Genomic DNA, 14,051 nt, shown 5'->3' on the forward strand with positions numbered 1-14,051 from the left:
ATTTCCCTTCTTGTGGGTTATAAATAGCACTAGGTAGCTTTATTCAAAATTCATGAACACTCTTTATAGTCACACAGACATAGATAAAAGACACCCATGCAAACTTTCACAGAAAAAAAAATTCTCTAAGACAGCTTGGAAAGTAATTCTTGCTCACTAAGTAAGTTGTTTTCGGTAGAATAAAGATGGTGATGAAGATGAAGATTTGGTAAGCATCTGATAACTTAAAATACTTTCTTCATAAATCTTAAAAAATAAAATATTCTTTTAATTTTTACATCTATCACATTCATAATCTGTTCCATTGGAAATTGTTCCCTGAACCTTCTGCAATACCAAAAAACAACTCAAGGTTGGAAAATATCTAATTATCACCTCATTGAAGGTGGTTGGAAATCTGTTGTTTAGAAACTGTGTATTAATATTTACAGATTAAATTTTCAGCCAGAAAAATGTTACAATGAGTTATAGATCTAGTACCACACCTCCACGGAGTTATTCATAATCATAAATGTTTTGAAAGACTTGATTAGAAGATGCTTATAGAGCGGGGGCTGCAGGCAGTGGGTTTCAGGCCAGGCACCTGCATCATCTTGTGCCTGGGCCTGTGGGGAAGTTGAGGGGGGGGCGCCCGGGGGATGCAGGGGATTGTGGAACAGCCTAGAGTCTGAGCAACTGGGCTCTGAGCTGGATTTCGAGCCTGAAGAGGAGCCACCCCAGATGGGGGCCTGGTTCAGGAGTCCCCCGGCAGCCAAGAGGAGGATGAAGAGCTGGGACTGGTCGAGAGTGACCCTGGGGATGGCATCATTTAGAACTCAGTAGAGCTGCAAGTGATCAAATCTCGAGTCAGGGTGATGGAGAAAGAAGCTGAGAAGCTAAAGGAGTTATAGAACGAGGTAAAAAAGCAAAAGAGAATGAGTCCACCTCTAAGCAATGCTGGCCCAGTGATCATGTCTACTGAGGAGAAGATGGAGGCTGATGCCTGTCTCATCTGTTGACAGTGTGGAATTCGGTGCAACAGCAAAGGAGCTGGAAGTTCACTTTCATGGCTGTGGTTCAGTTAACCACGAATGTGACAAATTTAGAGGCCATTCCAAAGGGTTTGAATATACAGAGTCCGCAGACAAAGAGTAAGTGAGGACTTCCCTGGCCTCAGATATCTGAGTCCCTTTTTAGAGGAAGACAAATCAAGGTGATCCCCAAAGGAACCAACAGACCAGGCATCAGCACAATAGATCCGGGTTTCTCACGTGCCGGCTACCTTGCCAGGACTACCAAGTACAACAGTTCTCGTTCTTGATTTTACAGTGGTTTTAACAGCAAGCCCTGGGGATTTGTCTTCAGGGGCCACGCTAGAGCGACATCATCGTATTCCCCTTACAGAAAAAAATGTGTATTAGAAAGAGAAAGAAGAAAGAAGAGGGAAAAAAAATAAACAAAACACAGAAAGAAAACCAGAAGATGACCTTGATGGAAAAAAAAAAAAAAAAGATGTACTGTGGAAGCCCTTTACTAACTGATGAGGAGGGACCTGCTTTGGGGAGTAGGGGAAGAGCCAGGGCACGGGCAGGAGGCTGCTCATTCACTGGGGATTCGCCATGGACACTTCTCAACTAAGCAAGCTACTCTCTGTGTTTTCCCTTCCCCCTTCATCCCCTTGGGGGCTGCTCTAGTGTAGGTAAGCATGAGTGGTAGGAGGGTTTTTTTTTTACCCAGGGCTCCGGAAGGATCTTCACTTGTTACCTTCCCTCCAACTTCTCCTGGCCTCTTGCAGTCCTCTCCTGCCTGCTACTGTCCTTCCAGGTCTATCATCCACCCCAGCCCTCTCTTGGGCTCCCTGACCTCCAGATTGCCTGGTGATCTAATTTGTTTCTTTTTGTGTTTCTTGTTCTGTTTTGAGAGTCTTTCTTTGTATGTTTCTGCGGTTTAAGGAGCTCTGATCCCCAACCAGTGGATCCAGTGTAAATTTCCCTTCCCCCTGGGTAACGTACTACTTTGCTTTGGGTTTTTTTTTTGTTTTGTTTTATTTCTTTGCCTTTTTCCCTCTTTTATTTGGAGGGGATGGGAGGATGTGGGAACAGGGAGATGGGAAGTGGTAATTTTTTTTAAAATAGGTGTCATGAATAAAGATTTTTTTGAAAAAAAGAAGAATATACTTATAATGTCATAGATGAAGATGGTCTTTTTTGAAGTCTTACCTTTAAAAGTATCTTTGAATTTCTTACATGATAGAATTTCAGAATGATTTCACCCTACTTCTAACCAATAGTAATAGATTTTATCTCAGATACATTGTTTCCAGTTAATAAAACATTGCTTCGATTTCTGCTCATACACATTCATGAAGTGTCCTTCACCCATTTAGCCTCCATTATTTAAGACCATCGTTTAATCCCTTTTATCGTTGTAAAACTCATGTGCTTTGGTCTGCAACTGTACTTCTTTGCACATCCTACTCTTTGTTTCTCCCCATTTTTTTTCTTTTCATTTTTGATAACATACAGCCCTAAATGAAATTCATCTCTATAACTTGGGCAATGAACACTCAAAAGAAGAATTATAGTGTTGTGGACACTGATCATATGGACTTTGTACAAAATTCACCATTATACAATAGTTAGAGAACAAAACTACCAAAATCAATCTAACATATGTTCATGAACATATGGCCAACGAGCAATGCATGATCTAAGTAAAGTAATTGCAATGTCAGCTTTTTACATAAGTTTTTTCCCTCCATTTCAGTTGAGCTCAATAAATTTTATTGTACATTTTTACTCCATGTAAAGGATTGTGTTAGTAAAGCCTTTCTGAAGAGACCTGAGTGATGCTTTCTTCCTGAGAGAGTATGCAAACAGGGAGATAAGGATGAACTACAAGACCTTTCATCTGTCAGTGTTCTTTTTCAAGCAATCATAGAATTGGAGAAATAAATGTGTAGAGAAAAGTAGTTCATTTCTTCATTCATTAATTCATTTATATATGCAACAAATATTTATTGTGTACTGTTTATGTGTTAGGATTTATATAACATAATAGCAAATATTTAAAACATAGTCAGTCTCTGTGCCACAGTAAAGTAAAGGGAGCTAATTCACCCCCAGCTACACAATGGCACTCATTTTCTCTGAGTACCCAAATTATGAGCTAATTTTTTTTAAAGTGGGCAGTTCTGTGATATTACTAAAATAGAAGGCCTGTGAGAGGGAAGTTCATTTTCAGATTTGCAAGTAGAATCAACATAAAAAGAAGATAGAATTCTATAATACTGCACTCTACAATATCCAAAGACACCTGTGTGAAAATCCAGATTCCAAACTCCTTCATCACTCGGGATACTTCCTTGAATGCTCAGTTCAAACCTCCGGAATCAAATGCTGAGTCTTCTCCTGTTCTAGTCAGATCTGTTTGTACCAGAATCAGATCTACTGCTTGTTCTCACTACTTTTCCCATCACTAAATTTACAAATTTTATTTTATATCATCTTTTAATGATTTTAGCTAGTTTTGGAATATTGTGTAGTTTGAAATGCAAAGTGGTTTAGGAAAAAATGAAAATCTTTTAGCAGACCTAAGAAAATAACCCAACCATATATTGAAGTAATATTGTAAATTAAATATAATACTAGATTTAAGATATCAGATAATATTGGAAATAATGCCTTGAGAAGTAAATTGGCTTCTTGAATGAAGAACTACTCAATTACCAATAAAATATCAGTTAACAGTAAGATACTAATTACCAATAAACTGATTAAATATTTCTAAATTATTCTCAAAGTTATTTTTCTGAGACTGTATTAGACAAATATTTACTCTCTTGACATTTCATTAGTGACTTGTTAAAAATCAATTCCTTGAAAATTAGATACCAGGATCTTTTAATATATACTCAGCATAGTTACTAGGATAAAATTAATCTTTTTATTGAGCGATAGTGGTACAGCTTATTTTTTAAAGAGTGATTAAATTCTATGGTACTTTAGAAGTGATTACTCATGGTTTTACTCTAAAAAGTTACATCAATTAGTCTTGATAAATACAAGAGTAAAATAAGCAAATAATAATATGACTAATTTCATTTACTATGTTTTTCTTCCCAGAATGGAAATAATTATTTATGTTTGAGATAGAAGGAAGATTTAAAGTTAAATATAGGTTGGACATACAATAATTATGTAGTGATCAGATCAAACCTACATGTGGTGTAAAGTCATTGTGTTAAACTTGATGTAAAGGACAAGTGACAAATTCACATTTCTGTGTGATGTAAGGTAAACGTTTTATTGAAAGTTTGTGTGAACATGTTCAGATCTTATTCCTGGCTCTAAAATACTAGTATGTGATCTTCTGTAAATTGCTTAATCTAGTCTTTCCATAAAAAAGTAACATAGATAAGCAAAAATAACATTTCAATATAAAAAAGTAGGATTTAAAATAGTCCTACTTCTGATTTATCTTGAAGTCTGCATCTTACCACTCTTAAATCCAAGTTGATTTATTTCCTTACTGCAAAGGACTGAAGGCTGATTGTTCAGTTTGTCACTCTTTCTAGTTTTCCTTAACTTAAACGATAATCACATGTTTATTATGTAATAATCTATTTCCTTTTAATCTATTAAATAGAATATAGTAATTTACAATACTTAATAAGATGATACTCAATCTACAATTGTCAATAATGTCACTTTTATCATAGTTCCTGCTCAGTTTTCCATGTGGATGATGCATTACTTTTGATTTTCTTCAAGTTTTAGATGTGAATTGAGCATTGTGTACATATACATATGTCACTGATAGGTGGATAAATATGGGTGTTGCAATCCCTTGAGCAGTGTCTTGGCATTTTAAGGACTTCTAGGGATTACTCATTTCTGATTTCCTTCTCTCTTCCAAGATGACAAGGAAACAACCTTTCTCAGTCCTTTTGCCACTGAAGAGAGAAAAATGACTAGTCTAGCAAATGACACACATCATTTCTGGCTGAAATGATTAAAAGCCAGCATGACATTTCCATGTTCCTTTTTTCACTGCAATAATGGCCTTGGAAACCACGTGTTAAAAAGTCGGTGTCCTGGGAAGGAGTCACCAGATGGAGAATCTTATCTGCTAGGAATCATCTGATTTCATATTAGCAAAAAAATAACTAAACTTCAGAATTTATCTATTGTCGCACCTAGCAGTTACACACCCTGGTTAACGCTTCTGTGACCATCTGTGAGAAATGTGTGATAGCAGAGGTAAAGAAGCCAGCTTTAATATTTAGCTATCATGTCACTGCACTGACCATGGAAAGGAACCGGCAAAAAGACTTTTGGTGATTCTTTCTGTGTGCTGAAATGTGAATCATAGTAACAACTCCTTTTAAGAGGTTTAAACTAGCTAAATGAGTTAATAAGATGGACGATCAATTGATTCCAAAGATCGAGAAAATAAAGATGGCCAGAAGATTAGAAAGTAGGAAGATATGTATTTTCTTTCACGTCCAGTGTCCCTTATGTCTTTAGAGTTAGTGTAGAGTTGCGATAGAATAAAAATTTACTAGGACTTTTCCACTTACAGTTCATTATATTCTCTAGACTGAGAGTTCAAGGTCCAAATATTATAATCACTATGCTTGACTTGGAGGAAATAGGGCAAATAAATATTTCACATGCATGGAAAACATATCTCCTAAATCATCACTTTTGATCAGACAAAATAATGCAAATATATTAAGACAAGAATTTCTAGGAGAGAGGTAAAGAATTATTGAGGCAGCTTCAAAAACATATAGAACATTATGTGGCGGTTGAAAACAATGTAATTCACAAACATTTATCAATTAAAATCCATATTAATATTTTGCAAATAATTGAAGGAGATGCATTAGATACCATTCCAGTGTCTAGAAAAGAAATAGCTAAGATTTGCCTTCTACTGGCAATGAAAAATATTCTAAAACTTATGCTGGTGTTTTTTCACTATATAAGCACAAAATTATATTTATGTGAAGGGAGTAAGGAGTAGCTATATAAGTAATATTTACAATGTCATTCTTTGCATTTATTTCATTTCTTCTACAATAAGATGGAAATAGTGTGGGGTATAGCTCAGTGGTAAAATGCTTGCCTAGCCGTGGGTTCCACATCCAGCATTGCAGAAAAGAAAAGAAAAACAAAAAAGAACAAAGAAAGAAAGGCATATAGGGAAGGATGGAGGGAGGGGAGAGGCTGGGAGGAATGGATGGAGGGAGGAAGTAAGGAAGTAAGGAAAGGGGGGAAGGAAGGAAAAGGAAGAGATCTGCTGCAATATCAACAACTAGATTATAATAGACCTGAGTATCTTAAATGGCACTAAGTGTGCTTCTCCCATGGAAATTGTAAGAAGAGAAGTGCAGAAATATTATTAGCAAGGCAAGTGTGATTTTGAGATACAAATACAATTTAAATATGGAACTAAAACTGGTATTTGTATATTATTTTGCAACCTTCTTAATTTATAAGTAGTACTAATTTTTAAATTGTTTTGATGGTTTTTCTACTTAGAATATCATATTTTCTGAAAATATAGATAGTTATGCTTCTTTCTTCCAAATATATATCCCTGTGATTTTATTTTGTTTTCTTAGCTTCTAAGATTGGCTTAGGACCTGTGGTATGGGGTTGGAATGGAGTGGGGAAGAACAGAGATACTTCTCTTGTTATTGATCACACAAGAAAAGCATTCAATCTTTCACAATTAAGAATGATGTGATATGTAGAATCTTTAAAAAATTTTGTTTCATGTTGAAGAAATTACTTTCAATTTTGGCTTTCTAATAATTGTCATTAGTACAGGATGTCATCTGAAATTATTTTATTAGCATATAATAGTTGTACAGGGAATACACTGTGATATTTACAATATATCTTAATTAGATTTACCCCTCCATCATTCTCCCTCTTACCCCTTCCTCATTCTTAAAGCAATTTCAACAGATTTCATTCTTCTATTTTCATATCTGGATACAAAATACATCTGCCATATGCACCCTAATTCCCACCTTTCCTTGTGCCCACCCATTGCCCACTGGTATTCACCCTGTAAAAGATTTATTTTTCCCTCCTAATTTTTTTAAAGCAATACAGGATGTTTTTTTTCAAATGCCTTTGCTGCATCTATTAAGATAATCATAGTTTTTCCTCTTAAATATTTTAATATGGTAAATTTTATTGATTTGAACACAAAAATAACTTAGCAATTCCAATATAACATCATTTGATCATAATTTATTATTTTCTTCATATATTTTTAATTCAATTGCTAATATGTTGTTGGTGATTTTCTCATCTTTGTTTGTAAGGGATAATATTAAGTGTTGAGGATATAAAACAACTGGAATTCTCACACGTTGGTAGTGAAATATAAAATAATTTAGGTACTTTGAAAAACACTTTGGAAATTTGGAAATTTCTTTTTTTCATGTTTATTTTCTTAGAAATTCATTAACCAATGTATATGTTAATGTATTTTTAAACTATCATTCTGTGAAATTTTGATGATAATGCATAAATCCTGGGTATCTGTTTGTCAAGTGGCACTTTCTTTTAAAAATAGTATCATAAATTAAATTTGCAAATAGTTTTCATTGATAGTTATATATGGAATATACTTTCATCAAATTTAAGTCAATTATTCGCTGTTCCTTAAGCACACTTCTTCTTCTTCCTCCTTTTTTTTTTTTCCAGTGCTGGGGCTTGAACTCAGAGACTTCACCTTTAGCCACTCGACCAGCCTTTTTTTTCGAGATAGGGTCTCATGAACTATGCCAGGGCTAGCTTCAAACTGGAATCCTCCTGATGTCCTCCTTCTAAGTAGGTAAGATTATAGGCATGAGCCACTGGTGCTCCTCCCTTTCTTTAAATAGTTTTCATATATATAAACTACATCATCTATATGATGTAGTTCTGAAATGCTCATGCCCCATCATCCTATCTGTTCCCCCTAACAGCTCTGCTCTTGATGCCGCCTAACAGTTCCCCTTTTACAAAATTTGCTTAAGTGACAAATAAACCACACACCTATAAATATGGTCAAGTAGAAGGAAAACTTATGTTAACTCATGCAGTTTTAGAGTGGATATAGTCATAGTTACTCCAAACTGGAAATAACACAAATGTCTTTTGAACAATGAATAAATAACAATGATATACTCATACAATGGAATACTACTCAGCAATCAAGCAATGATCTCTTGATGCACAAAAAACATACAGCAGTACGAAATACATTACAATGTGTGAAAGAAGCCAAAAACACAAGGATACATACTATTTGATCCCACATAGTATTGCACTAGGAAAAGTAGAGACAGATCAGTTTCAAGGGCCGAAGGTGAGGACAATACTAAATACACACAGAAAAAAAGGGATGAATTCATTCGGATGATTAACTAAAATTTTCTAAAACTTGAGTGAGTTGATGTTATGCAATGTGACATACTTGTCCAATTTAACTGTACACTAAAACATTTGAATTTTATGGTATGTAAATTATACCTCAATAAATGATGCAGAACCAACGACAATTGTCTTTTCATACATGTACTATATATAGCTACATATTTTTACATATTGTTTACAAGTATTGATTTCCAATGAAAATATAGTATTCTTATTAAAATATTTAATCTTTTGTACCTATTCTTACTTTATAGTAGATTTATTTACAGCTATTATTCTAACAAGAACTATAATAATATTTTGATGGAACACTCTCAAATATGTATGAAGGGATACAACTCTGTCCTAAAACTGAAGTATCAAAGAGCTATTCATTTATTAGTTTTCTGTTGGCTGATCAAAAATATCTGATCCTTGAGTAAATAAGCTTTCCATTGACAAATATGCTTCAGCACATCTGCCTCCATAAGATTTATGTAACAAGTCTCATGTATAAATTTCCAAATGAAGATAAAACTAGTATATATTTGTTGTTCATTATAATTGGAGTATTTGAACAACACACAACCAGAAGATTTATAGAAACCTAAGCATTGGTCTGGCCATCAGTTCCTGTAAGAGGAATGTGAGGATTACTTACCTGGACAGCTTTGTGAGCAATTCTATTACTTGTTTCTGCTACAATCTCATGAACTGGATTTTCCAAGTCAGAATTACAGTAATTCCTTATGTTATGTTATGTTGATTTCTTATAGTCACTATATATTAACAATTAAATGGAATCATTAAATAATGCCTGGTACTTAGCACACCTTAGGTGATAGCTGCTAATTGTACTATTATTCTTTAGAAACAATTAATATGCAACTTCTGGAAAAGATTTGATACTTTTATAAAGTGCAGTTTCCAGTTTCTAAAGAGGACTTATTTGATACTAACTTCCTTCAGTATTTCAAAAGGATGTAGTTCAATAGCTCACTTAGTACATTATTGGCAATATATTTTAGCTAAAAAGCAAGTCTTAGGCTTAAGCTTAAAAGAAAGCAGCAACATTTTGTAAAATCATGCCTTACATTAAATAAGAAATATGCTAGTTTTTTCCATGTTTTCTTTTTGATTGGTGTAGAATGGAAACTGCATTTCCCTCGGTGTTTTGGCTGTAGAGAGCTGCTTAAACCTTTTATTTTGAAGTACTGGCAAGAGGAGAAATAAGGCAAGAATAGTTCATGGGGTGCTATTGCAAAGGTGAGTAAGGCTAAGAAAACTTGTGTCAATTTTGCAATTAACTGGCCTAATTTTTGAATATTTTCAGAGCTAGGCAGCCTCCCTCTGATCTGCTTGAAAAAGGTACATTCTACTTAGAGGATTTGAAAAGGACTCCAAATGTCCTTCATTCTTCCCTTTTATTGATGACTTAACCAGCATTGATATGCTGCATTATAGCTTCAAGCACTCTAAAGTCCTTGAAGTTGAATGGCTAAGATTCATTAAAGTGTTTAAGTTAGAATAAAGAAATAGTTTAAGCCTAGAAGTTTTCCATATTAACAACATCTTCCTACTGCTACTTCACATTCATTTTTCAGGTGTTAATAGCTTGGACACACACAGTTTGAATCATTACCTCATTGTTATTGATGTGTACTTTGTCTCTGGAGATAAACCTTGCATTTATCTTCATGTAGGTTTTATCATGAAAAATTACCAGTGAAAGGCTCCCATAGAGATTCAGCTATTTAATTAAAATGAATGTATTCTGTTAATGAGTAGAATTAAGCCTACAATATACACTTTGAGATTTTATTTGTATTTAAGGTTTTTAAAAATAATTTCCCAAAAGAATTAATTATTCTACATATAATTCTTCTGATCTCAGTTACACTTCAGAGCAGTTGATTCAAGCTGTGTTTAAATGTGCCCTGGGAATTCTAGACTGTCTCCCCAGGGGCTGTTGTGGGCTAGAGACCAGGGTCCTGCATTTCCACCCAGCTTGAACAACCATACACAGGAAGTATTCAATTTGTGTAAGGGAATTAATAGCAGAGAGTGGAAATGGTTTTCAAACAATAAATATATAGGTATATGTTTATATGTATATGTACATGAATGTATATGAAGTTGAGATTCCAGCAATTACAGTTAACATTCCTTCTCATTAATTGCCTTTCATACTCAAAAAACCGTGTTACAGTACCTTGGCAACAATGCTTTTGTTCATTGTATAGAAAATGGTTCCAGAAAAATCTTAAGATACTGATTGAAATGCAATAAAAGGAGATTTAAAGATAATAGAAATTATTGTTATTCGAAATACGGCAATAAATTTTCTAAAACATTTTCCTTATTGTAAAAATATTACTAATTAGTCTTAGGTTTTAAAAAAGCAATTTTTAATTGCTTTGATATTTTTATCTCTATTAATATTTTAAATGTACTAAAGTGATTCTGAAATATTTTGATTAAAATTTTCCAATACCAGACAGAACCAACTGTCTTAAACCAAAAAGTTCTAAGAAAAATAGCAAAATGGCAGAAATACAACCCTAAAAACATTACAAAATTGTGGAAATTAACTAAGTAATATACATATGCATATGAGTACAGTGTTTGCTTGCCTTTTTGAAAATTAACATAATCACAGACAAAATGACTACACAACATTGAACATTTTTTTCAACTTTGTCAGTGGCTATTTATACTGATTGACATTCACATAAATCCCAAGTACCTATTTAAAAATATTTGGTGAGTACTTAAAAATGTTTTCTTGATATTTTGTTCGTGATACATATTATGCAAAAAGAAATTTCAAATAAAATATTTTTCCTTTTACTGAATTGGTAATTACCAACTGAACAATGACAGGTCAGTCTTTAGTTATGAGTAATATTTGCAATTATTATTATATCTTCACTTTAATTTGCTACCTTACCAGAAATTGATTTGGAGGATGTAATACCTCTTTTACCTCTTCGTGAGTGATTTTTCAGAATAACTAATAAGTATTATGACATGGGAACCAATGAGAATGGATACAAAAGAGCAGCTGTAGACACAAAGCAATTGTAACATCCTAAGTAAGATAGCCACAAAGAAGTTCTATTCCTCTTTAGTTTAGCTTTCAATTTTTAATGGTTTATAAATTAATTATATTGTGTTCAAAGATACTTATGTGCACTGACTGTCGGTAGCTAACACCTGTAATACTAGCTACTCAGGAGACAGAGATCAGGAGGATCACTGTTTGAAGTCACTCAGGGCAAATAGTTCCACAAGTCCTTATCTCGAAAAAACCCTTTGCAAAAAATGGCTGGCGGAGGGGCTCAAGGTGTAGGCCCTTTGTTCAAGCCCCATTACAGCAAAAACCAAAAAAAAAGGTAGTTATGTGCATTTACAAAAATCTTCCAACTAGTTGCCCATTATCCTGCCTGGAGCACCACATTCTTGCTTTCCAATCTTTTCCTACAGAGTGTACAGATTTTTATGAGTCAAAGTGACCGCCTAATACAACAATTTGATATATTTGATTTTTGCATTCTGTTGAAGAAGCTTTTCATTGTAAATTCATTATTGTTTCATTCATTTTGCGTTTTTCCCATATACCAATGACAAATCTCAAGAATTAAAGAATAATCCAGCTGTTTACAACTTCCACTTTCATGTTTAGTGTTCATTTTTTATATTGTATCAAAGGTCTTGGAAATCATAAATGCAACAAGGCAAAGTCTCTGACAACAACTATGCTAAGCAATGACAACACAGACCAAGAAGAAAGTGTGAACAAAGGCAACAAAAAATAAAATTGCCAATTCCACACTTTTGACATTAAAGTTCAAAAACTTCTTAATGATTATTGAAATAATTGTTTATGAATCTACATTTCCTTTTTTGTAAAAAAGATGTATGGATGTTCAGCGATACCAGGGAAGGAATCCTGTAAGCTGTCTTTATCTTATATGTATCATCGTGAAGAAATACCAGTGATGGCCAGTAGAAAGTCAGTTAGTTAGTAACAAGGAACCACTGGTTGTGTGGTACATGGTTCGAGTGTGACTGAAGACACTCATAGTCTGTAGCAGAGATGTTATGCCTAACATTAGTGGACCGAAGTATCTTCCTTTCTTAATCACTGACAATTTTACTAACTCTACTGCAAAGATTGTGTTGTGAAGTTAAAACAAAAAGCACTTATTCCTAGTCATTACAAAATTGGATGTTTCACTACTATTTCTAATGGGCCCCATTTTATGACATAAAAATTAAGGTTGTGGAAGACCTCAGGCCACATAAAACCAATAATTTAATGATACTCCTCTTAGCAAAATATGGATTTCATTATGTTATTATATCTGTATGAAGGAGAGATGGTTCATGTCATTGATTATTTCAGAGAATAAGAAAAATTGCTTTTAAAAAGAAAATTAACATATTTATGATGATATTGTGCTGTAATGCAAATTCATTGATAACTGAACAAATTTCAAAAGTTTCAAAGAGATCATTTACTTCATTGCATTGTAGATGCAAATGTTAGCCATAAAGAAGAATAAAATTGCACTGTTCACAGGTAAATTGATGGAAATGAAGAGCTTCATGTTAAGCTAAGTTAGCCAGGCTCAGAAAGTCAAAAGTGTCATGTTTTCCTTCATATGTGGAAGCTAGACCTATAAGTTAAATGTAAATATAGATACTTCATCATATATATATATTTATGTACACATACATATTTATAGTGAGAACAATTACAAAATTTTATTAGTGAGTCTGTCTGAGTGGTACTAAAGGAGGCGGGGAGGGAAAATGTTAGAGAAAGAAAAATACTGAAGTGACACATCTATATATGAATATAATATAATGAACAATATGGCTAGCTGTTGAATATTAAGGAAGCATAGTGACAGAAGGTGAGCAGGTAACTGGGAGGTTAATTTAATTAAAGCACAATAAATACAGGCCTGAATTACCAAGGTAAACCCCACTTGGACTCTCGATAAACATTTTTTAAAAAGTGAAGGACAAGAGGGTAAAAATAGGTCTTTTCCAGGGGTGGATACCAGTGGGAGATGGGAAGGCATAAGGAAGGGGTGAATAAGCATAAGTATGGTAGATGTATTTTGTATTCACATATGAAAATAAAATAGTGAAACCTGTTGAAATTGTTCTAACAAGGGATAAGGAGGGAAGAAAGAACGATGGAGGGGATAAATCTAACTAAGATATATTGCAAGCCCATATGTAAATGTCATAATGTATACCCCGTACAACTATTATATGCAGTAAATTTTTAAAAAAAAGGCTAAATTGCATTTTAATTGACTTTGCTGCTGGTTACAGCAAGATACACTTTTGGTTCATGGTTATATTTTACAGACTACGAGCAACATTCTTTATCTGTTTGTAGTCAGGCATATTTTCGCTGATTAAAATAGCTTCATATTACATGCTTTATGAAATCTCTAAATACGTTTTAAAAATCACAACTTTGCTTTTTAACAACAGTGATACACTCTTCTTTCTAAAAGACCATCTGCTTTCAAACAACAATGGATTTCATGAGTAATTCTAAGGAGAAACAATTATACTTATGACACATTTTTCCTGGGAAAAAAAGGGCAACCTCTACTACTATTT

General features: G+C 33.7%; 1 protein-coding gene and 1 pseudogene across 6 annotated transcripts in view; one reads left to right on the plus strand and one right to left on the minus strand.

The window, feature by feature from the left end:
* Positions 1 to 14,051, minus strand: part of Lrp1b (LDL receptor related protein 1B) — a 1,877,349-nt gene that overhangs the window by 1,499,022 nt on the left and 364,276 nt on the right. The gene's annotated exons all lie outside the window — the stretch shown is intronic.
* LOC109674900 (polyadenylate-binding protein 2 pseudogene) lies at positions 627 to 1,435 on the plus strand (annotated as a pseudogene).

The sequence above is a fragment of the Castor canadensis genome, chromosome 4, assembly GCF_047511655.1.
Source record: "Castor canadensis chromosome 4, mCasCan1.hap1v2, whole genome shotgun sequence".
Classification (NCBI taxonomy): Eukaryota; Metazoa; Chordata; class Mammalia; order Rodentia; family Castoridae; genus Castor; species Castor canadensis.